This window comes from Mustela lutreola, chromosome 12 (genome assembly GCF_030435805.1).
Source record: "Mustela lutreola isolate mMusLut2 chromosome 12, mMusLut2.pri, whole genome shotgun sequence".
In the NCBI taxonomy this organism is placed as follows: domain Eukaryota; kingdom Metazoa; phylum Chordata; class Mammalia; order Carnivora; family Mustelidae; genus Mustela; species Mustela lutreola.
Genome location: NC_081301.1, coordinates 89,943,297 through 89,967,862, shown reverse-complemented (window position 1 = coordinate 89,967,862; position 24,566 = coordinate 89,943,297). Strand labels below are relative to the sequence as shown.

The 24,566-nt window shown below is 47.6% G+C and overlaps 1 protein-coding gene and 1 long non-coding RNA gene across 14 annotated transcripts in view; one reads left to right on the top strand and one right to left on the bottom strand.

Moving 5' to 3' along the window:
• The window catches only part of PIP5K1B (phosphatidylinositol-4-phosphate 5-kinase type 1 beta), a 323,529-nt gene that overhangs the window by 241,311 nt on the left and 57,652 nt on the right, over positions 1-24,566 (top strand). The gene's annotated exons all lie outside the window — the stretch shown is intronic.
• Positions 19,691-24,566, bottom strand: part of LOC131812394 (uncharacterized) — a 279,095-nt gene continuing 274,219 nt past the window's right edge. For 7 of the 8 annotated variants that reach the window (XR_009346327.1, XR_009346323.1, XR_009346322.1 and 4 more), the window contains one exon: positions 22,958-24,310. This is a non-coding gene — a long non-coding RNA (uncharacterized LOC131812394). Of the gene's footprint in view, positions 22,476-22,957; positions 24,311-24,566 lie in introns of those variants that run through there. The other variant, XR_009346324.1, reaches the window with a different exon arrangement.

Genomic DNA, 24,566 nt, shown 5'->3' with positions numbered 1-24,566 from the left:
GAGCACCTGCTTTTCATATCAGGAGGAAATGAAATCACTAGCAGTTTTCTTTCCCACTGCCAGTCTTTAAACTTCCTTCTCTGGGGCACCTGGGTGGTTCAGTCCATGAAGCATCACATCTGCCTTCCGCTCAGGTCATGATGCTGAGGTCTTGGGATCGAGCCCTGCACTGGGCTCCCTGCTCAGCATGGAGCCTGGTTCTCCCTCTCTCTCTGTCCCTCCCCACAACTTGTGGTCTCGTTCTCTCTCTCTCTCTCAAATAAATAAAATATGAACATAAAAAAATAAAAGCAACTGATAAACAATTAATTAATTGGTTAAGTTTAAAAACCACCACTTGCTTCCCTTGTGCTGGTAAGTCGTCATTCTTAGAGATGCCGTTAGAGCGAGGCTTGTCTGAGGCTTCCCCGAGGTATGAGGAACTGTGAACCTGATCAGTGCTTAGGAAGGTATGTGGTCCCCCCCTCCCCAGAGGCACTTTCCATGGACATGTGGACACCGAAATGTCTCTTAAGGAAGATGGTCCAATGCCCTGGAGAGGGGACCTTCAGAAATGTGGGGAGCTAATGCTTACTCAGCGCTCGCAAGCACCGGGTCTGCACCATCACAGTACAGGGGCGTGTCCCGTGCGCTGAGCCCTGAGTGCGCCCACGCCCCTGCAGAGGGCACGAGGGGTGCTGCAGCAGGTGCCTCCACGATGTGCCATAGAATCGGCAGGATCCCACCCGGAGCTGCTCTGACTCCCGCGCCGTCCAGGGAGCTGATGGAGCAATGCGGGGAGACCAGCTGGGGGCTCCTCTTCCCAAGGGGGTCAGTGGAAACCCATCCATGCCTACAACAAAAACACCAGCCACCACGCCAGGAAGTTACAGAGAGATGATAGTTCTGTAGAAGGGGGACTTCGACGGCGAGATTAATAAAGGAACAGGCCACTTCACGGGAGCGGAGTGACCCCCTGCAGGAAGGACCATCAGGCACAGAACAGCACCGCGGGGCCTTTGAGCTAGAACGCCTCGAAGCTTCCTTGGGACCCTGCCATTCTGGGTTTGTCGTAAAGTGCCTCCCGCGAGAGCAGCGCTTGATGACAAGAAGTACACAGCCTCCTGGGAAGAGAAAGAAACCTCTCCCACGGGGAGAACCCCTCTCCTCCTTCATCAGGAACGGGGCAAAACCAAACCAGCAGGTGCGGCGGCCTCCAGGAGACGCGAGCCTTCCCACCGCTCTCACACTGTGCTTCCTCCGAGGAAACAGGAAGACTGTGTAGCCCAAATGTCCAGTCCTGGCAGGGGAGCTGGCTTCGAGGCTCTCAAAGAATCCCACTGGGCCGGCCACCAGTGACACGAGGTCACCTCCCAGGCCTCCGTCTCCTCAGCTGTGACAAAAGAATAATGACGTCTACCTCACAAGAGTCCTGTGAGGACAAGACAGGATCATGTCCAATATCGTGACTATCGACTCGATGCCTGAAATGTAACCTATATGCAAATACCCATTTTTTAATAAGATAGCCCTTCAGACGTTTTTGGAGAGTACTACAAAAAGTCACCATGTGCACCTAGTGGGATCGGAGGGCACCTAGAACACTCCTGAGTCCCCAGGGATGAACAGCTCCATATTCTGTCCACATGAGCCTTGGACCTCCCGTTGGTAAGCTGGTTCCAACCAGGGACTGGTTCCAACCAGTGACTCTGAAGCTGTGATTTCATTTGAATGTTCAGGGTTAAAACACCAGGGGCACAGGGTGTCCCTGGAAAGTCTAATGTTCTAACAGAATTTACTTCACCATTGATCGCCACCTCTGATGGACAGTCTAGTTTTGAAAGACATAGGCATCAGCCTGAGTTAATATCAATCATGGACTAGGAATGGTTGGAAGAAACTAACGCATTTCTGAATCCCTAGCACATAGCAAACGTACAAAGTCTGTCCACTAAAAGAATGATGTGGTAAATGAGGTTACTCTTAAACCTTTCGATGAACTCTAAAATGATACCGGAGGGATATGTTTACTAAGGATTAAAAGATCCAATGTGGTTTCTCAGTAGTTCCATACATAATCCATCCAAATTAAAAAATATATGGATATCTATCCTTCTTCATTAAAAAGAAAGAGGAATTCGTGTTCAAAAAAGCACAACAATGGGGCGATGTCAGAGGACAGGAGCCACCTAAAAGAACTCCCAATGGCCAAAATGGGGACAGTTTGAGCAATAACATAACATAGTATGAAATGATAACCCAAAGAATAAATAGGAGTCCATACTGATATTAACATCTGGTTGAATGAATGGGGAAAAAGAGACATCGCCAATGCAAAAGAATTCCAAGTAATTTATGTAGCTCCTCTGTCCTCAAAGAAGTAAAGCTTGCCTCCCCATGCCTCAAGCGTGGGCTGCCCTTGTCGCTTGTATGCGAAAAGAACGGCATGGACAGAGAGGTAGGAATGACCTGACAGCGTAGAGACTTGGTAAACACCCTCTTGGCCAGGCAACCAAGGTGCGCACCATCAGCGTAAGTAATGGTAACCGTGTATACCCTTGATGGGGCACTGGTACTTTACCTCTTGTGATCTTCCTCCCCAAAACCTATAAATCCTGTCTAACCATGAGAATCACTCAGGGGCTTCTGAGCGGCTCAGTCAGTTAAACATCTGCCTTGGGCTCAAGTCATGACCTCAGGGTCCTAGGATCGAGATCGAGCACCATGTTGGGCTCCCTGTTCAGCAGGGAGGCTGCTTCTCCCGCTCCCTTTGCCCCTCTCCCTGCTCGTGGACTCTCTCTCTCTCTCAAATAAATGCACAAATAAATAATTTTTTAAATGTTTAGAAGAAGAAACATCGCTCAAACCCAAATCATGGGGCATTCAATCAAATACCTATGAAGTACTCCTCAAAAGTGTCAAAGTCTTGTAAACAAGGGAAGTCTGAGAAGCCATCACGGTCTGCAGGAACTCAAGCAGATAGGATGACTCCACGTAATGTGATGTCCTCATTCCTGATGGGACCCTGAGACAGAAAAAGAACGTTCCAGAAAACTTAAAAAATCCCAAAATACTATGGAGTTTAGTCTTTAAAAAAAAAAAAAAAAAGGATTTTGTGCTTTTTCCCTCCAAGGGACATCACCAAGCGTTACACCACAATCATGTGTTGTAGCACTTCGTTATAATGTGATTGTGAGGGATTATGTCTGAAAACGATCTCTTGAAGCGTTTCTTGAAATAAGTCGTACTTCTGATACCAGTGTACACTCAAGGACAGTTCGGTAATCTGTTTAATAGTATGGGTCTTTTTTGCAACTAGGCTTAACTGGGATTAATGTATTATGCAGATTGTATTTTAACCTTCCACGGAATCTCAGTCCATACGGGGCTAAATGGGGGTAATGCCAGCTCTCACCGCTCAGACTTCCAGTCTCCAGAATTGGGGCTTGGACCAGAGAAGCTTTTCATGCCTATATAAGGGGTAAGGAGGAGTTTCCCGCTTGTATTTAGCAGTCCATATCGGACAGACAAACACCTATCATTTTATGTCCCACATGTAGAAAACCAGGCTGTGTATCTTTTGAGGGCAGGGTCCATGCCAGACCATGCTCCAGACCCTGCTGTCTTGGGAAATTTTACTCATGGGCCGCTCACTTGGCAACACTGGTCATCAGCACTTCCGTGCTCTTTTTGCATCCACACCAGCCTTTTCGACCCTCAAGGAGATGAAAGTCAAAGCCGGAAGGCAAATGTTATCTCTGAAATTGGTTCTGTGTACACTACTGATTTTTATATCTTAATAAACAATCAGCCCCTCTCTTCCTGAGAACATAGTACATTTCCTCTGAATTCGTAAACTGTTTGATTAGGTTTCATGTGCATGGCTTAGCCCTGGGTAGACACGTGCAGGTGGGTCCGACTCTAGGATGAATCAGTACAGTGTAGAAATAAGCCAGTTCCCTGCACACTATAGGTGGTCCTTTTCCGGACACCCCTTCCTCAGTCATCTCTCCAAAGGGATGATCCTCTTGAGTTTTCCAGCAGCTTCCTTCCTTTAGGGGATAATAATAGGTACAGTGCATTGCGGTAGAAAAATAAAACTCCGTGTGGCTGTGTCCTCCATTCCTGTGGAACGTGGAACAATTCTGTAGAAATAATTGGTATCAGATCGGGTTTTTTGCTTGCAAGCAAGAGAAACTGGCATTGCGGGGGCCATCCCTGGGAGAACAGCAGTCAGTTCGCATCATCTAGCGGGAAGGCTACATTGCTAAGCCAAGGGACGAATACAAAACACAGCAGCTCAGGGCATTCGCTCATTGGGCAGAATTGACAGAACTGCTCCCGGTCACCCTCGACCCTTGTGCCACTGCGTGGGGCATCTGCCACGCCCTTGCTGTCCCCAAGCTTGCTTCTATGAGCTCTCAGACTCTGACAGCTCCGCATCCGGCTGCAGCCGGTATTATTACTGAGCTCCTCCCCATTTCGTCCATCACTCTTCGTACTCCCCAGGTCCCTCCCCTTGGCAGAGTCCAGCGAGCACAGGTGGAGTCCAGAGCTCACCCTCATGGGCTGACGTGCTCTGGGTGCCTACCCGGCAGCACCCCGGGCAGCGAGCAAAGCCCAGTTCCCCGAGCACTGAGTGGGCTGCTCCTACCCACAGAGGAGAGACGTGCTGGGTGGGCACGAAGAGACGATATTTACTATCACTGGTGTGAGCAAGGGAATGAGAAGACTCATCTCTGACTTCGATGCTGGCGAAAGCCTCTCATATAAAAATAAATATTCCCTCAGATGTGCTCTCATAGCCTTTTCCTCATCTGTAAATTGGGAATAATAATCCCATCTCATTGAACAATGTTTTCTTGTTGTTTTTCGCGGAAGCGCACTCAGGGCTCTGTGCAACCCCTAACCCCTGCCTCCTTTCCAAATGTCACCACCGTCCTGATTTCTGACACTGGATGTTCGTTTTGCCTGGCTTTGAACATTATGTAAACAGACTCATACAATATATACTCTTCTGTGTCTAGCTTCTCTGTTCAGTATCCTGTTTGGGTTTCATACATGTTGTTTGGTATGGCTGGGTTTATTCTCACTGCTGAGTAGGAACCATTCTGTGGTATCCCAATATTTGTTCATCCATGTTTTGGGTTTTTTGTGGGGTTTTTTGGGATGACGGACGTGTGAGTTGTTTCTGCATCAGGGCTACTATTTAAAGCTTCTGAGGACGTTCTCATGTATGACTTTGCATGTCATGTGACTACATTTCTATGGGGTACATACCTGGAAGCCAAATGACTAGCTCATCAGGTAGGTATGTGATCCTGTGGTTTTCTGTTTGCACCGCTCCCAGCAATATATGAGTTCTGGTGTGTCACATCCTAGGCAGGGCTGGGCGTTATCATAGAATTGTTTGATGTTTAAATCTGGATCCCGTTGGGCGCCTGGGTGGCTCAGTTGGTTGGACGACTGCCTTCGGCTCAGGTCATGATCCTGGAGTCCCGGGATCGAGTCCCACATCGGGCTCCCAGCTCCATGGGGAGTCTGCTTCTCCCTCTGACCTCCTCGCTCATGTTCTCTCTCACTGTCTCTCTCTCAAATAAATAAATAAAATCTTTAAAAAAAAAAAATCTGGATCCCGTTAAGTGTTGTTGAGAGCTGCTTAATAATTAATTGTATCTCCACGTGGTTGTGAAATAGATGTGACATCTACAGTGATTTTGCATGCTTTTCCAACAGATGGCATTTTGGTACTTTGCTGTTAAAGTTTTTATCTTAGCATGCAAATCTTTACCAGTTGGACAACGTGTTGGACAGTCCTTCCTGCATTGAATTCTTCTTTTGTGTTTAGCTTTGCTTGGTGGGGCACCTGGTGGCTCAGTCCCTTTGGCTCGGGTCCTGATCCTGGGGTCCTGGGATCAAGCCCGGCATCAGGCTCCCTGCTCAGTGGGAAGCCTGCTTCTCCCTCTGACTCTTCTCCTCCCCCTACTTGTGCTCACACATTCTCTCTCCCTCTCTCTCTCTCATGAATAGATAAGATCTTTTTAAAAAATAAATAAGTAAAGTTTGCTTGGTGAAGTGTCCCTACGGCCACTTCCGAATGGCCACATCCTCTACCAGCTCCCAGGTGTGTTCACGAGATGCACTAGAGGTGAGAGCCCCAGGCTGCATGTCCCTCCGAGCTGTCCCCTGCTCTCTTCCCCATTCAGAACTCAGACCACCCTCGGTCTTCCCGGGGTCAGGCCTGGCGACGGCGGACAGTGTTAACAAAGTTTATGCATTTGCCAGCCTGCCAAACCTGGGTCTCGCCGCTTCTCAGGATCTCGTTTGCTTCCTGGCTGAAGCAGTGGGTTGTTAAAGTCAGAAATGAGGGGCATCTGCCTTTGGCTCACGTCAGGATCCTAGGGTCCTGGGATCGAGTCCCGTATCCGGATCCCTGCTCGGCAGGGAGCCTGCTTCTCCCTCTGCCTCCCCCTCCCCCTGCTTATGCTCTCCCTCTCTCTCTCTGTGGCAAATAGATAAATAAAATCTTTAAAAAATAGAATAAAAATAAATAAGACAGTATGTAAAGTGCCCAGCTTGCTGCCTCCGTGAGGGACAGGTAATACTATTACTTGGGGTGGTGGTTATTGCTATTGTCCGATCTTAGGCACAGCATGCTTCGGACTGTGAAATTGTTTAATTGAACAGTGTTTAAAAAAAAAAAAAAAAAAAAAAACCACAGACTCCGAATTTTAAAATAAGACTTAGCCATTTATAAGCATTGCATTGCCCAAAGGTGGAGGAAAAGCAGTTGGTAGCCCAGAGGCTGGGACCAACACACCGTCCTTCCCTAACACATCAGCGTCGTGGAGTCTCTGAACTCGGCGGGCACCTCCTCCACCTCTGCTCTGCCCCCTTCTGGGAATCGCTTTATGATCTCCCAGAAAAGAGCCTTGTTCTCTCGAGTGAACAAACTTCAATAAGGAAACTGACAGTACACACTGGCGAGAAGGTCAGATACCCATTTGGAAACCAGAGGAATCGCAGCGTTTGTTCAGAAGAACATAGAGACGTGCAACCTTGGAAACCTGTAAGAGGGTCCTCGCGGTTGTTCGAGAATAACATTCAGGATGTATTTGTCGAGTTTTTGATTCCTCATGGGACACAGAATTCTCCTAATGCTGGAGCTTGATATCCTCCTTAGTAAAAAACTGTCCATGCAGGTACCAGGGTAGCTTGGTCAGTTAGGCGTCCAGCTCTTGATTTGGGCTCAGGTTGTGATCTCAGAGTCGTGAGATCGAACCCCGTGTCCGGCCCCGCACAGAGCATGGAGCCTGCTTGGGATTCTCTCCCGCCCTCTTCCTCTGCCTCCTCTCCCTGTCCACACACTGTGTGTCTCTGTGTCTCTAAAAAAAGTAAAGATCAATCAATTAAAAACTGGCCATTATTTATCCCAACCCCTTTGCTCTATAAATTGGGAAACTAAGATGTGCAGAGGTGACTTTATTTCCTCTGCATCTCTGACATGTGGATGGATAGCCGCAGAGTCAAGGTCAGACTCCAAGTCCGTCCGCTGTGGACCCAGTGACCTTTTGGTTGATCTTTTCGTAGATATTTTAAGAGGGGATGTTGACTTTCTAAAATCACGGACTGGTGAAATTTAAAGTTGTTTAAAGGATCATTTGTTCTTCCGTAAGTTGTTTTTCATTGAAACCCGGGGCCATCTAGAATTATAGCTGGGTGAATTACAGGTTGTCGAGCCCAGGCTCTATGCCAGGTCTGTTCACGTGCTTACTCATTGTGTGCCCGTAGCACGACTGGCCTCAGCCTTAATGATCTCGGTGGGTGTTTGATTTTCCCTGGCAATTAGTAGGAAATTGTCCTCCCCAAGCTGTATTGCACAGAGTGGATTGTCTGAGATCATCTTTCCCACAACAGGAGGAAGCGCTTTGGTAAGACAAAGTAGCTTGTTAATACCAAGACAGATGAACTTGTATTCATCCAAATGTCGTGGATTTTCTTTCCTTAATATATATTATCTTCCATGCGTGAAAGTTGTTATAGGCTGCTTCTTGGTTTTCAGTTTTGGGAGTTGAAGATAATGGGCTCTAACTCTTCAAAGTCAAAATATCCATGTAATGGGATATCACCATGTAATTTTAATGTGCGCGGATTTAAGAAATTACACGTGGACATCGGAATTTGAGTGCCTTGTGCTGTTACTCCAGAGTCCCTCTGGGCTCTGTGGCTCACGGAAGTAAGTAACATTTGGCCAGAAGCAAGAGTGAGTCCAATGGATGTGGACTCCAGGAGGTCGTACAAAGAATTGCTCCTAATGTTTTCTTCTTCCCGTTGTGAGGTGGCGCTGGGACTGTGAAAGTCCATTGGTCAAATTTTGCGAGGCAGGTGTCAACCCAGCCATTACTGGAAATTAAATGACAAAAGATGACTACAGGAGTTACAGTTTTCTGAAGGTGGGCCTCAGTGGTCACGCTTCTTAGTTACTTTACTTCCTATGTGTTATTTGCTCATGAGGGAGCTTGGATACATGGTTTCCATCAGGTGGAAATCCTGTCTGATGGCGTGGGGTTGTGCCGTCCTATCCAGCTTCAATGACATCACACTGGCCGCTTGAAGTTGGGGCACTCCCTCCACAGCGGGTGTCAGGCACTGTAAGTCAGAGTTAGAAGGACAGTTTTGTTGATGGTCTGGTTTTTTGTTTTTGTTTTTGTTTTTGTTTTTTAACTTAAAAGCGTGCAGTAGGCAGTGCCATCGCATTGTAGATAGCACAAAAGATGGAGGGAGTAGCCTACCAGTGTTCGAAGACCATTTCCCATTCAGGACAGTTGCAGCTCCTGTCCTTAACAAATGAGTGAAGGGGCGCCTGGGTGGCTCAGTGGGTTAAGCCGCTGCCTTCTGCTCAGGTCATGATCTCAGGGTCCTGGGATCGAGTCCCGCATCGGGCTCTCTGCTCAGCAAGGAGCCTGCTTCCCCCTCTCTCTCTGCTTCTCTGCCTACTTGTGATCTCTCTCTGTCAAATAAATAAAATCTTTGAAAAAAAAAAAAAAAAGAAAAAACCAAATGAGTGAAACCCGGACACATCTTTATTTCGTTTCTGTCTTATTCATGTAAAGGAAAATACGAACCAGTCTAACGGGGCTGTGCATCATCGTTCACAAGCGTGGGTTGGCTATGGATGCCAGAGTTAAACAAAAATCAACAAAAGCGTCCTGTGACAATCCCTTATATGGACGTTACAGTAAAAATGACTGCACGTCATTTGTAAATTGTGTGCTACACTTTCTTTGTTAGTGAAATGTATGGTATATATCCATGTGTATGCGTGCTTATTTCTATGCATATGATGTTTTTCCCAGAATGCTGGTTGTTGCACACTTCTCAGTGTGCCACTGCTTTTGGCACACTGAAGTCCCTAAACTGTTTCTTCATTATCCTCTACAATGATAAGACTAGTAATAGCTAGAATGTATTAAATACAAGTTACAGCTTGGTCAGAGTCACTTTACTGAAGTCTCACAGATGCCCTTCTATAACCAGAGACAGGGAGACCGTGATGAGGTAAGTTGAGGCACCTCCAGTTTTAGTGGAAAAGAGGACATTGATAGGTACCTTTCAAGGGCAGGGAGCACGGCAGACACTTGCACGTGACTCATTCATGGCAACTTATGGTAAATACGGGAAGTTACGTTGGCCACTTCATGTGGGTAGTTACTGGAGTCCCAGCTGAGTAACAGTGGTTCGTTAGCAGGGGACTCCCTGAGGAAGGAACTAGAGTTTTCCAGTTCCTTCTCCTAATCAACTCCGAGGCACTAGAACAGATGCATCGAAGTGACTTTTAGGTTGAGAGCATTTTCATGCGTCACCAGTGAGAAGTTCCATGTAAACAGGATTTAGACATCCATATGAGAGATGGGCATTATCCAAAATAAGTTGTTTTTTTGTTTGTTTGTTTTTAAGATTTTATTTATTTATTTGAAAGGGAGAGAGACAGAGCAAGGACAGCAGGGGGCAAGGCAGAGGGAGAAGCAGGCTCCCCACTGAAATGGGAGCCCGATGCCGGGCTCGATCCCAGAACCTGGAGATCATGACCTGAGCCAAAGGCAGATGCTTAACCATCCGAGCCTCGCAGGAGCCCCTGAAATAAGTTGAGTTTAAATCTGACTTCAAAAATGGGCCATTGAGGCCTCTCAGAGTCGCTGGACTACGTGGGGAAGGGTATCATTTCTGTGGCAGCTTGTAAACGTATTTGTTTTTACATACGGCGGGCCACATTCGCATGTAATAAAAAGGCAGGTGTACGAATGGTGTAAAATAATGGCTAGCATGTTTTGTGGGTTCTGCAAAGTGCTGGATCACTTCTTGGTTGGCTTATGCGTGTGTTTCTGGAAGGTGGAATTTATCGTGTGATATGCGGGGTGCGTGGCTGCACATCTGACCCCAGTATTCAGGGCTCCAAACACCAGGCAGGTGCAGCCCACAGAGCCACCCTGCCAGCCCCTCTGGGCGTGGAGCACAGCCCACACTGAACCCCGAAGGCACAGTCAGGGCCTTCGATAGGGACCAGCATCCTCGCCCGTGTCCGTGCCCACGCTCCCCGAGCCGATTGTTCTGGTGCTTGGCCATTCACAGAAGCACCTCACCCCCTTTTCTGGGCTGCACATCAATCCTTATCTTCTTTCTGAGCCAGTATTTCTTTCTCCCTTGTTTTGAGATTTTAGTATTTCTTGATCACGGCCTAATGTGCTAATTCTGAATTGCCCAGGACAGGTTCCTGCAAAGTACTTTGTTCAAAAACGTTACCTAGGAAAGAGGACACATGCAACTCTGCGAAGTTTTATCTGCTAAATAGGTGGGGAAATCATTGTCCTTCTTCCTGGTCTTTGCACGCGTGATTACCGACTGCTCCCCTAGAACTCTTTTGCACTTTGAATCTGTATTTAATAAAAATTAATAAAATTAATTAATTAATTAATAAAAATTGTGCTTATGATATGTGTACATAGTGAAATGATTACTTTGATCAAGGTAGCTAACTTACCCATTACTTTGTTTGATTGAGACCAGGAGTTGGGTTCTCCTTTACTACATGTTAGCTTGTATGTTTCCTTGACTAGAGATGGGCTCTGGAAGGAAGGGACTGTTTTGTGTCTCTCTCCTTTTGTTTGTTTGGGGTTGGTTGGTTGGTTGGTTTTTTACTGGTTGGTTTGGTTTGGGGGAGGTTTTTTTTTTTTTTAAGGTTTACTCTCTTAGTAACTTCCAGATCTGCAATGTTAACAATATAATGTATTGTTAACAAGAGTCACCAAACATTACATCCTCAGAACTTATCTTATGACTATAAGGTTGTATTACCGTGTGTGTGTGTGTGTGTGTGTGTGTGTGTGTGTGTGTGTGTGTAGTGAGAGAACCTGAAAGTCACTCTCAGCCCGTGGCCAGGACACCATAGGGTAGTGTCCACGGAGTTCATCATGGTGTATCTTCCATCTCTAGACTTACTCATCCCACGTAACTGCAACTTTGTATCTTTGCCCAACGTGCCTCCCCGCCCCTAGTAACCACCTGCTGTTTCTCTGCATCTGACTTTTCAAGACCCCACATAGAAGTGAGATCCTGCAGTGTTTCTCTCTCAGTGTCTGTTAGCCAGTATTTCATAAGGTGTGTGTTGGAGCCACCTGCTTCAGAAACGATTCTTTAAAATGTCACTTCCTGGGCCTGTTGGTGATCCTAATGCAGAGTAAAGTTTGAGAATCCCTACTGAAGCATGTAAAATGACCTTGTTTTCAAAGCATCTTGTTTCTTCCTTAAACTATGGGATAGGTCTTGGGGCGAAAGGGTCCCTGCCTGAGATTAAAGTGAGCTGTGACTGGAAAGCCAGAATAAGTCCCAGTCGTTCTCCGAGTCGCCGGTGCTGTGTCCCCGATCGTCCCAGCCAGGCACCGCCAGCTGTTTGCCCACTGGGGAGCTTTTCAGTCTCACTCCCCCTACACTGCTTATGTATTTAATGACTCGGGACAGGGTGCAGACCTGGCCGATAGAGGCAGGTAGTTTACGGCACATTTTCCAGTTATTCAGATCACAGTTTATAATTAGTTTGGCTTTGGCCTCACCACGTATAAGAGATGTCTTGTCATTCAGAACCTCTTTGAAGCCACCAGCCACACTGAAAATCTATTCTGCTTACAGTTTTCTGATAGCCCTGAACAGCCATAATTACATGTGCAAAAAGCAAAGCTGCCTTGTAATCTGTTCTCATAGAATTTTTTTTCCAGCACCTTCCACAGACGTGGTAGTAATTTGGGTGTTGACTAAATGCTGCTGAGGGCAGGTCTCTTCAGCCCTCAGCATTTTTAGCACAGCAGTTCAAGGAGGACCCAAGTCAAGTCTGAAAGCTAAGACACACGTGTTTTCTAATGATTTCTGGAAAAGAAGAAAGCCTCAATGAATGTTTGGGGGATTTTTACTGAAGAAGGGCCTTGCCTTTTTCAAGTGAGAAATTGCAACGTTCAACAGAGAACAGGAAAGGTCCTTTTCTCAGGTCCCCAGAAGACTCATTTCCTGAAGGTTCCGGTACTGGTGCGAGGGGCTGAGGGAAGGGAGAGTGCGCGCCGGCGAGCAGGCCTGCTTCCGGGCAGGGTTTCCTCTCCGCATTGATGGCCCCTGCGTGGCTTTGCTAGAATCATAACTAAGTCCCACACAGAACCGTATCGTCTCATGCTTCCGGAGGCCAGAAGCCCGCCGTGTCTGTAGTGTCACCTCCTTCCCAAGCCTGTGAGGGAGAATCTGTCCCACCTTGTCATCTGGCGGTTTGAGGTGTTTGGCATTCCTTGGCTTAGACAAGCATCACCCCGGTCTGTGCTGTTCCCCCTGTGTGCCCACCTGGCCACGGGCTACGCTGGATTGGAGCCCGCCCTCCTCTAGTCTGAACACAGCCTCATTATATCTGCGGTGACCATTTGCCTAAATAAGGTCACATTCAGAGGTACGGGATGTGGGGCTTGTACTTCACAGACAAGTTTTAGGGGACACGATTCAACCTGTTAACAGCATCGCTGAATAATAATGCTTTGCTTTCCTGAATTTTTTTTTTTTTTTGGTCCAATCCTATAGTAAGGAAGCATAAGGAGGTGGCAGAGGGGCCGCCAACCTCCATCTGTAAGACTTATGTCACCAAGGTGCGGTATGTGGTGCCGAGGTTGGGAACGAATTCTCTCTTGGCCATTTTCTCTGACTGGTCCCGTGAGCTGACACAGCAAAAGGCATTTCCATTTCAGCATTTCTGATATGCTCCTCTGATCTCAAACTTCAGCTTTCTGGGGAAGTTGAGAGAGGGCCCGCTGGGCCAGGGAATCTAAGCTTTGGGAAGCTAGAAGAACTGCAACAGATTCAAAGCCCTGATGTTTACGGGGAGGAGGTGGAGCCCAGGGAGGTTAGATGCCTCACCTAACTCCTTAGCCCCGTGTGTCCCCACAGCGCACACGGCTTCTAAGTGCTGAGTTGGTACCAAAGCTTAGCTACCCTGCCTCTTGTTCTGGCTCATTCTTCCACACACCATACTGCTTCTCCCTGCCATGGAGGTCATGAGTCCCCGGGGATTTAAGAGACCCCAAATTCCTGTTGCCTTTGTGATGCCTTACTAGCTGGAGGGAACAGTCATCTCGTGTTCAGCGCACGCCACTTAGCCAGGGATGTTCTGTGAGCTGCTCGTATTAGAATTCGTCTTGCCCCCCTAAGCCTTATTACCTCGGGGACCTACTTAAATATATTATCTGTCAATTGCATGGATAAGCACTCTGGGAAGAGAATGAATTCTGACACTAAGGTCTGCCAGATATGGACAGAAAACATGTTTTCCAAGAGAGCCTAAGAGATTTGGTGTTGTAAAGTCCCAGAGAAGTTACTTTGTCAAGATTTTTTTGGTTTTATGTTTTACAGTAATGATATATGTACTTATTCACCTCTTTTTAGCTTTCATCGTGTATTTCTCCCACTTTTTTCTTTTTTTTATTATGTTGTTAGTCACCATACAGTACGTCATTAGTTTTTCATGCAGTCTCCCATGATTCATTGTCTGTGTATAGCACCCAGGCTCCGTGCAGCCCGTGCGCTCCTTAATACCCATCATAGGGCCAACCCATCCCCCCCGACCCCTCGACACCCTCCCTTCTAATACCCTCAGTTTATTTCCGAGTCCACGGTCTCTCCTGGTTCGTCTCCCCCTCTCTGATTCCCTCCCCCTTCACTTTTCCCTTCCTTCTCCTAATGTCCTCCATGTTATTTCTTACGCTCCGCAAATAAGTGAAACCATATGATCATGGACTTTCTCTGCTTGACTTATTTCACTCAGCATCATCTCTTCCAGTCCCCGTCCATGCTGATAGAAAAGTTGGGTATCCATCCATCCTTTCTGATGGAGGCTTAATACTCCATCATATATATGGACCACATCTGATTTATCCATTAGTCTGTTGAAGGGCATCTTGGCTCCTTCCACAGTTTGCCTATTGTGGCCATTGCTGCTATGAGCATTGGGGTACAGGTAGCCCTTTTTTTCACTACATCTGTGTCTTTGGCACAAATTCCCAGTAGTGTAATTGTAGGGTCATAGGGAAGCTCTATTTTTAATTTTTGGAGAAATCTCCACACGGTTTCCCAAAGTGGCTGCACCAACTTGCATTCCCACCAACAGTGTAAGAGGGTTCCCCTTTCTCCACATCCTCTCCAACACACGTTGTTTCCTGTCTTATTGATTTTGGCCATTCTGACTGGTGTGAGGTGGTATCTCAATGTGGTTTTGATTTGAATCTCCCTGATGGTTCATGATGATGAACGTGTTTTCATGTGTTTGTTCACCGTCTCCTACTTTTTTCAGAGACTCTAGGTCAATGACCCAGCAGGGCATGAATGATTCCCAGACTTAGCTTTGTGTTTGAGCGCAGTACCCACAGCAGGCCAGGCACTCGGGATACATCTGGAGGAACGATTTATAGTTCAGTTAGTAAAAAAGCAGATGCCGTTGATGTGGAATGTTCATTATTGACCTATGTATATGCTAACACTCACAGGTCTCAAGTGTGTGGTTCCACGAATTTTGACAGACGTGTACACACAAGTAACAGTCACCCAGACCAGGATAAGAACATTCCCATCACATCAGAAATTTCTTTCTGCCCCTTCATGGTCAGGACCCCCGAGGTCATGGAGACATTCTCCTTCGTTTTCTTCCGGAAGCTGAACAGTCTTGGCTTTCTCATGTGGTCCGTGATCCGTCTCAAAATAATTTCTGTGCCTGGAGTAAGCCGTGTTCTGCGGCTGTTCTTTAATGTCTTTATATGCCCACCTAAGCCGAACAAGACTGAGGTCTGGTAATAGATTGGCCATTTAGAAAGGGATCCGTAGATGTCTGTTGTCTCATGGTTGAAGCATGGTTGCACGACTGTCTTAGACACCTGGCAGAGCGCTCCTTCTCTGCCGTGGTTGGCGCTCTGGAGGCTGTGTGGGGAGGGCATGGCTCCAGCTGTCCACCTGGGCCATATCCAGGGGCCACCACGTATTACCTGGGGTTCAAGGAGTTAGCCTTAGTACCCACGTTACAAATAAATAGGACGAGCCCCAACCTCACAGGGTTACAGTTCCCGACTAAATGAAGTACGAGCGCGTGTGGTAGTTAGACATCACTGTCAATGCCACCGGGAAGCCTGTGCGTGGGAGAGTTCTGGAAAGAAAAATAAATCTCCTAGAGGTGCCTGGTGGGAAAGGTCCCTGAGCTTGGAGGAGGTTTCCTTTTCGGAAGAGATTTCTCCCAACAGAGAAAGAGAGACACACACTCACACACACACACACACACTCTCACACACTGCCACCCTGGATTCTCAGAGCCCACCCCCGCCTGCTTCCTGTTCCCACCACGCCTGCACCCAGCAGCACAGGAGTTGGCCTTGGTCTTCACTGGCTGGTCCCAGTGCTGCTGTGTGTGCCATGTCTGCCGTGGGCATCGTGCCCCGGTCGTTCACGTGTGTAGGGAGAGGGTCAAGTCCCCGCCAGCGGAGACCGCAGGCAGCCAGCTGTGCATAGAGTCCCAGAAGAGGGACTGCCACTCTGCCTGCCTCCGGGAGGAATAGGCAGCCTCCTCGTCTAAAAATAGCAGGAGGGGAGAGCGCAGGAGAGTGGACAGCTACAGCTGTGGTCCTGTGGTCCTGGCTGCAAAGGAGCCCAGACCGAGCCCAAGCAGCATATCCTGCCACCGAGAGCCCGCAGGCCGGCAGGGCAGGTTAGGAAGGTGTCTGGTGCTGCAGTCAGGAGGCAGTGACCGTGACCTAGGCCTTCCCACTTCTCAGGGCCGCCCTGGGGCATTTCGCACACTTGCCTGTCCACTCAGCCAAGGAGCTCACCAGGAGAACGAGAGGCTATGTCCTGGCCCCGGCGTGAGATTTGCTGCGTGTGGACACTCTCGGGACTGCAAGTAGGAAACCCAGTGCCCAGGCTTCAGAATTCCACACCCTGTAGCCGCCTCAGCCCCCACCTACCCACCCACCACCCCACCGCGGCCAGAGTGCGCTGTCTTGAGAGAGGCATGTGCTGTGGGCTTGCCCATCACCTCGGAGGTGTCTGATCCAGGCAGGAATGAGCGCACCGCCCCACCCCCCAACCCCTGGGAATCCTGGGTCTCTGGGGCTGGACAAGGATTTGCAGCCTTTGAAAGAGATGAGGCTATGCTTGGTTTTCTGCACTCGTAGAGTTTTCCTGTCCACTCTTCTTGTCAGTGAACATTCTGGTAACTAAAGTGAAAATGGCAGAAAAGGAATTTTTTGCAGAACGTTGGGAGAAACCAGTCTGTGCAAGCAGCCACTGTCCAAGCCCCATTCCCACCCAGAGACAAGAGCCCCAGAGGGAACAGCCCTGGTGCTGCTCCTGTCATTTGCCCGGGACAGCGTGTCTGTGGTCATTCGCTCTCATCTGCATCACCTGCCTTGGCTCTCCCAGTGGCCCTCGGAGATGAGCAGGGCAGGGCCTGTCATTCCTATTTCTGCATGAAGAAGCAGGAGCTCATGGTCAGGACTTGCCCAGACTCGTAACGAATCATTGGAGGGCAGAGCGGTCTCTAAGCCTCCGTCCTGTCCACGCTCTCTGTGTTTAATCCTGATGGAAGTTCATGTCTAAAGGGCAAAAGCCCCCCAGCGTGGAACAGCCTATCACATGGGGAATTTAAGCAAAACTTTAAAAAACAGAGAGAGAGAGAGAGAGAGAAGAAAGATTCCATTTAATCCTGCTGGGAACATTTTTCTCTGTATGGCCCAGCAGCCATGGCTTTGAATCCAGAGAGGGGACTAGAACGCTCCCCCCCGGGTGGCCGGGCATTTCCAGTCTTTACATAGTCATCATAATACAAATCCCCTGTATCACTTTTCTCATTTTAGAATCAGTCCATGGACAAGGCAGGAAAAATGTGGTTATCACTACAAGACAGAATATAAATATTAACAGCCGTGACAAAGCAGAGATAAAAGAAAGTTTGTTTTTTTTTTTTAAGTGGGTCTAATACCAAGTGAGAGGAACGCAGGGACAGAGACGAAACGATACAGGAAATGTAAGATATCCGGTATATGGCTGGTGGAATAGAAAAGGTCAAGTGTATTATTCGTTACAAACTAAATGAAATATAAATAGCAAACGCTGGAAGAAAGTACAGTATGGGGGAGGGTCATGTCCTCCTGATGGAACCAGTAAATGATGCTCTAGGTGGAGAATATCTTTTATTCCCTAATTCCTCTGAAGATCTGGAAGGAAGCATCAGAAATGCTAAGGAGAGAGCCCTCCCTAGAGAAGCTGCCCCCTGGGGTGGGGGGGGCAGGACAGGGGTCGTTGCTTTTCATCGTTACCGTGGGATAGATTTTTATTACTTGGATAGAAAAACCTCAAGGCAGTGAGAGGATAGTTTTGTTTTAAGATTTTATTTATTTATTTGACAGAGATCACAAGTAGGCAGAGAGGAAGCCAGGTGGGAGAGGGGAAAGCAGGCTTTCTCTCGGCGAGCACAGAGCCCGAAGCGGGGCTCGATCCCAGGACCCTGAGATCATGACCTGAGCCGAAGGCAGAGGCCCCAACCCACTGAGCCACCCAGGCGCCCCAGGAAGCCAGACACTCAAACCTAGTCATGTAATGTTGCTTCTAGAAATGGATCTTCCCAAGCTGCGAGGAGGAGGAGTGGCCGGCCCTCGGACACGGTGGCTGGGTTTGGAGGGCACTGGGCCCAAGAGGGATGCTCTCACTTACAGTGACCCCGATAAGGGAATCCGGAAAAAAATCAAATTAGAAATGGGTTCCAGATAGGCCTCTGCCCAGGAAACAGTACAGTAACGGGACTGAGTATATCCCCCCCAGAACCCCCCTACATCAGAACAGAAGAGAAACAAACATGGAATTGATCAGTGGCGCCAACATTTAAGTGAAAATCCTTTTTAGAACCAATCTAAACTTGACTGCTTGAGGCATCTTCAAGGAGGGAGGTCTTTGCTGCAGATGCATTCCGTGGGTTGGATGGTTTCTTCTTTCATTATGTCCGTATTCGTTTAATATTTACATTTCATTAATTTTAAGTAGCAAGGGACACTCACATATACATTCAAGTAAATAATAAAAAGGTTTTTAATCACAAATACTTTGTTTTATGTGAGGCACTTCTTGATTAGGAAAGGTACAGCTTTCGGACGCCTGGATGGCTCAGTCAGTTAAGGGGCTGCCTTCAGCAGGTCATGACCCCAGAGTCCTGGGATGGAGTCCCACATCGGGCTCCTTGCTCAGAGGCGAGCCTGCTTCTCCGTTTGTCTGCTGCTCCCCCTGCTTGTGCTCTCTCTCTCTGACAAATAAAATTAAAAAAAAAAAAAAAAGGAAAGATAAAGCTATGACCTTCAGCGGTGTGTATAACCTTTACTAGTCCCTTTGCTAAGAATGTAACAGAATGTAAAAGTGAATTATTCTTATCGGTTCCAGCCGAAGCCCCAAACAAACCCGCAGGACTTGCAAGGCAAGTGGCTGAAAAGCAGTTGCGCTGCAGGCAGCTCTGCCCACTCCCAGCCTTTCCAGGGGGTTGGGGAAGCGGAGACCTGACTGCGCAGGCAGCGTGTGACCCGGAGAGAGAGCAGCCGGGGAGCGGGGCGCACTGCGGCGGGGCGCCTCGGAGAGCAGGCCAGTGCCCCCTGAAGTAGAAGGGGACATACCTGTGCCCCCTGGTGTCGGACTCGTGCCAGAGATCCTTAAAACTGTAGCAGCAGAGCAAGGGGAGTTTGCAGTTTACAGATGCCCCGTGTCACTGGCTCGCTCGTGGCTCTCCTCCGCGCTCTGAGTGTTTCTCTCGTCATCTGCCCCGCGCTGTGTAAGGTCTTTGCTCCATCCTAGCACCTAGACCGCAGGCACATGAGTGGGGGTCGTGATGTGCATCCACTAATGTCTCCAGCCACTCTGCAGGTTTGATACTATCCTCACTTTCTGTGTGGGAACCCGGAGCTCCGGGCAGGGTGAGGACAGTCTCCAGTAGCGCCGCAACCCAGAAGAGCCAGAGCTCAAGCCCGCCCCTGGGAGCCTCTAGCCGCCCGGGCACTTGTTTTCCTAAAACACGTTCTCTTGCAGGGAAGGGACCGGCCATCTCTGTGCTCTGGTCTCACTCACGGTATTGTCAGATGAGCGAACGGGTTCTGTAGCTCTCCCTCTGTGCCAAGACGTGTTCGTGTCAGGTATCCAGAATACACTGAATGCGAGTCAGGATCCGTGCCTGAGGACTGGCACAGGGCTATAGTCCTAGATATTACTGAGTTCTTTCATAGGTCATTTCTTTTAATTAAAATGTTAGAAGCTTAAATAATGATTGTTCAATACTGTTCTTTTAATTTTTTTTTATTTTTTATTAACATATAATGTATTATTAGCCCCAGGGGTACAGGTCTGTGAATCGCCAGGTTTACACACTTCATAGCACTCCCCAATACTATTCTCTTTTTATTGTGGTAAAATTCATATTAACAGGGGTACCTGGGTGGCTCAGTTGGTAAAGCCTCTGCCTTTGGCTCAGGTCCTGATCCCAGGGTCCTGGAATCGAGCCCCGCATCCGGCTCTCTGCTCAGTGGGGAGTCTTCCCCTCCCCCCTGCTCTTGCTTGCTCTCTCTTAAAACAAAACAAAATTCCCACTTTCACCGTTCGTAAGTGTACAGTTTGATAGTGTCATGTGCACTCACATTATTGTGCAAGTGAGCTCCGGGGGCTCCAGAACGCTTCATCTCACAGAACTGAAACTCTGCCCCCATCCCCCACCCTCTGCCCCTGGCAACCTCCATTCATTCCCGTGTCTGCCTCTGTGAATTTGATGGAAGTAGAATTACACAGAATTTGTCCTTTAAGGTCTGGCTGATTCCACGTAGCACAAAGTCCTCCAGAGTCTGTCGTTAACGTGTGGCGGAACTGGCTTGCTTTCCAAGGCTGAATCGTGCTGCGTGGAACTGGCTTCCTTTCTAAGGCTGAATAGTGCTGCGTTGTGCGCGTCAGTTCTGTGTATCTGCTCATCCGTCAGTGGGGATCCCGGCTGCTTCCCTCCCTTGGCCACCGGGAGTGAGGCTGTGGATGTGGGTGTGTCCCTCTGCTAAGGCGGCCCTAAGGAAGTGCCAGAGACGAAGCCACTTGAACAACAGCAACGTGTTATCTCCCTGTTCTGGGGCCACGAGTCCAAGATCAAGGGGGAGGCAGGGTTGGTTTCTCCTGAGGCCTCCCTCCTTGGCTGTCTTCTCCCCGGTCTTCACCCCATCTTTGTTCATGTCTTTGTCCAAAACCCTTAAAGTATTGTATTTGTTTATGAGGGGGAGCAGGGGGGAGCAACAGAGGGAGTAGGAGAAGCAGACTCCACATTGAGCACAGAGCCCAGTGTGGGGCTCGATCTCAGCACCCCGAGATCATGACCTGAGCTGAAACAGAGTCAGATGCGTGACCAAATGAACCACGCAGGCATTCCCCGCTCCCATTCTTTTTTTTTTTTTTTTTTTCAATTTATTTACTTTCAGAAAAACAGTATTCATTATTTTTGCACCACACCCAGTGCTCCATGCAATCAGTGCCCTCTATAATAACCACCACATGGTACCCCAACCTCCCACACTCCCGCCACTTCAGACCCCTCAGATTGTTTTTCAGAGTCCATAGTCTCTCATAATTCACCTCCCCATCCAATTTCCCCAAACTCCCTTCTCCTCTCTAACACCCCTTGTCCTCCATGCTATTTGTTATGCCCCACAAATAAGTGAAACCATATGATAATTGACTCTCTCTGCTTGACTTATTTCACTCAGCATAATCTCTTCCAGTCCCGTCCATGTGGCTACAAAAGTTGGGTATTCGTCCTTTCTGATGGAGGCATAATACTCCATAGTGTATATGGACCACATCTTCCTTATCCATTCGTCCGCTGAAGGGCATCTTGGTTCTTTCCATAGTTTGGCGACGGTGGCCATTGCTGCTATGAACATTGGGGTCCACATGGCCCTTCTTTTCACAACATCTGTATCTTTGGGGTAAATACCCAGGAGTGTAATTGCTGGGTCATAGGGAAGCTCTATTTTTAATTTCTTGAGGAATCTCCACACTGTTCTCCAAAGAGGCTGCACCATTCTTTTAAGGGCACCAGTCATACTGGATTGGAGCCTCTCCCAATGATCTCACTTCACCTTAATTACCTCTTTAAAGGCCTTGTTTCCGGATGGAGTACTGGGCATTAGGGCTTTAAGATATGAATGGGGCTTCAGGGGCGGGGGAGACAAACAGTTTGGGTAAACAAATAGCTCGGACTGTTTTTCTTCTTTGGGGGTATATACCCAGAAATGGGGTTGCTGGATCACAAGGTGATTCTATTTTTAACTTTTTAAGGAAGAAAAGTAATACTTATTTGTAAAGCATATTCTGCCTAGTTTCCCCCAAACCGTTCTGGCCATCTTTACTCTCCTCACACCGAGATCTCGGCAGCCACATCCAGCACGGTCTACTTCCTTCGTTTTTGCTGGATCCAGGGATTATTTCCGAGTTCCTAGGCCCCTCTGCCTTTGCTGCCTTGGTTTCTACAATGGCAGATTTCTCAAATGTCCGCTAGCTGGCCCTAGAAAGGGTGCTTGATTGGAAAACAGGATTCAGATCCTAAACTCTACTCAATGGCTGTGTGACCTTAGGCAAGTCCCTGCGCCTCCCTGCCTGGTCTTCAGATCCCTCATCTGTGAAGCAGACGTGTTGGGGGGACAAATCCAAGGAGGGGTGCGGGGACAGGGAGAGATGATTTAAACAGAAAAGGCCAGAGAGCGGAGGGTGCCCTGGAGGGAGGCCCCATACCTGTGCCACACCAGCTGGTCCTGTGACACCGTAGACGGTTCCCCGGGCTTCCACGCACCTGCACACATGGTCTGTTCACCCCGCAGAGTGGGAGCTCAGAGCCCAATTCTGAGTGTTGCCAGGTCGACTGGAATGTTTTTTCTCTATTAAGAAAAACATTTTTTGAACGACTGGAATCTACTCAAAACAGCTCTACAATGCGACCTAAACTATTCTCTCCATTTCTGATATTTCTGGTACTGTGCGCGGAGAATAGTTTTAAAACCATGGCCCTTAGGTGCTTCATGAAATATTTTTACTTAAGATATTTCACAGTCTCTAAAACTGAAAAGGAGACACTTCTGTGGCTTTAGTCTACTCACCAAGTTGTATATTGCTAAAAACTAATTTTAGAACATTTTCAGTAGCCCAGAAAGAAACTCCACACCCAGGAGCAGTAACTCCCTAGTCCTCCCCCGCTCACCCCCACCCCTGGCCACCATGTGCCTTCCGTCGCTCTAAATTGGCCTCTTCTCTACATTTCACATCAGTGAAATCACATAATATGTGGTCTTGATGACCAGCTTCTTTCATGGAGCACAAACATTTTCCAAGATTGAGCCATGTTGTTGGCCATATCAGTGACTGGGAACATTCGTGGGCAAGCTTCAGTGCGGGCACGTCTTCATTTTTCTTGGATCTACACCTAGGAGTAGAATTGCTGGGGTTCGTAGTTTTAAGGATCCACCAGACTGTTTCCGAAAGCTGCTGCCCCCTTCCCCAGTCTTCCTCAGGTCCTCTCCAGCTCCTCCTCTCCCCTGTCTTTAGGACAGCAGCTCGGGGGGCGAGAAGGGGAAGCTCCCCAGAGTTCTTATTTGAGTTCCCCTTCGGATGAATGATGTTTAGCATCTTTTCATACACTTACTGGCATTTGTAGTTCTTCTTTGCAGGACTCTCCAGATCCTTTACTCATTTTTTAATTGGGTGATTTGTCCTTTTATTGTTCTAAGAGTTCTTTACAGAACCTGGATATAAGTCATTTTCATCCCCCAAATAATGCTCAGACTATGCTGTTGAGATAGGAAAGTATTTTCATGTGAAAAACAATACAAGTAAAGTTTGATTTTGATCAAATTTGACCATAGAATGCTGAGGAAGTCCAGTGTATGTCTTCTGTAATCACAGTGTATTTTAGCTAAAATAATTGGTAAATCCCAAAGAATACCCTCATTTTTTTTCTAAATCATGCTAGCTTACTCATGGTTACCCAAAATAGAAGATAAATATTAGACTGAAAAATATGTACATAATGGATTTACTTCTAGGGGAGTGACTTGGGATCACAACAGGACGGCAGGAAGAGGACTTTTAGCTGTATTTTACACCACATGTAGTATGAAAAAATTAAGAATTTTTTAAGCAAAATCACTTCCAGGAATGTCTGACTGGCTCAACAGAGTGGGCAACTCTTGATCTTGGGATCGTGAGTTCAAGCCCCACTTTGGGCATATAGCTTAAAGAAAAAGAAAAATCACTTCCAGAATATTCTTGGTTATTCCTCAATCTTGAAAACGGAGTTCTGAACTTCATCGAATAAATGATATATTCATAAAATAACCCAGCAGCATTTAGGGATTTTTTACTTAGATAAAAATAAAATATGAGCAAAAAAAAAAAAAACCCCAGGAATAAAAATCAGAAGTCATCCCACACTTATCTATTTTCTGACCACCTTATTTCTAGCTTTGCTGTTTAAGTAGATAAGTAATTCCTCTTTGGTAGGTGACATTGTAGTTGTTGAGAAGCAAAAGCCAATTAAAGCCCGTCACTGCCTCATTACTTTTGATCCAGAAAATGACTTGAGCCATGGTCATCGGCACACAGTGTTCTCAGAGAAGCATCCCTTGAAAGCTGATGGTTTAATAACCCAAGAAATCTGTAAAGGGATTCTGATGCACATTTAAGTTGGACAGCTGCTATAGAATTGGACGTTTTGTGCCTGAAAGGAAAAGAGAAGAGTACAGAGAGAGAAACCAGTACTGATCGTGCACAAGGTTATCTTTGTAAACCAGCAAAACATGCGTACTCTAAGTGGCAAACCCAAGCAGCAGGAACCCACTGCTGAAGGAGCTGACCGGTGGGCCTCTGTGTGACAGCCCTCCACCCTCACGAGGCCGAGGACCCACAGATCCCTTCTCAGAAGTATAAGTAAGTGTCCCATGCAGGGAAGCAGACAGGGCGATACACAGCTAGTA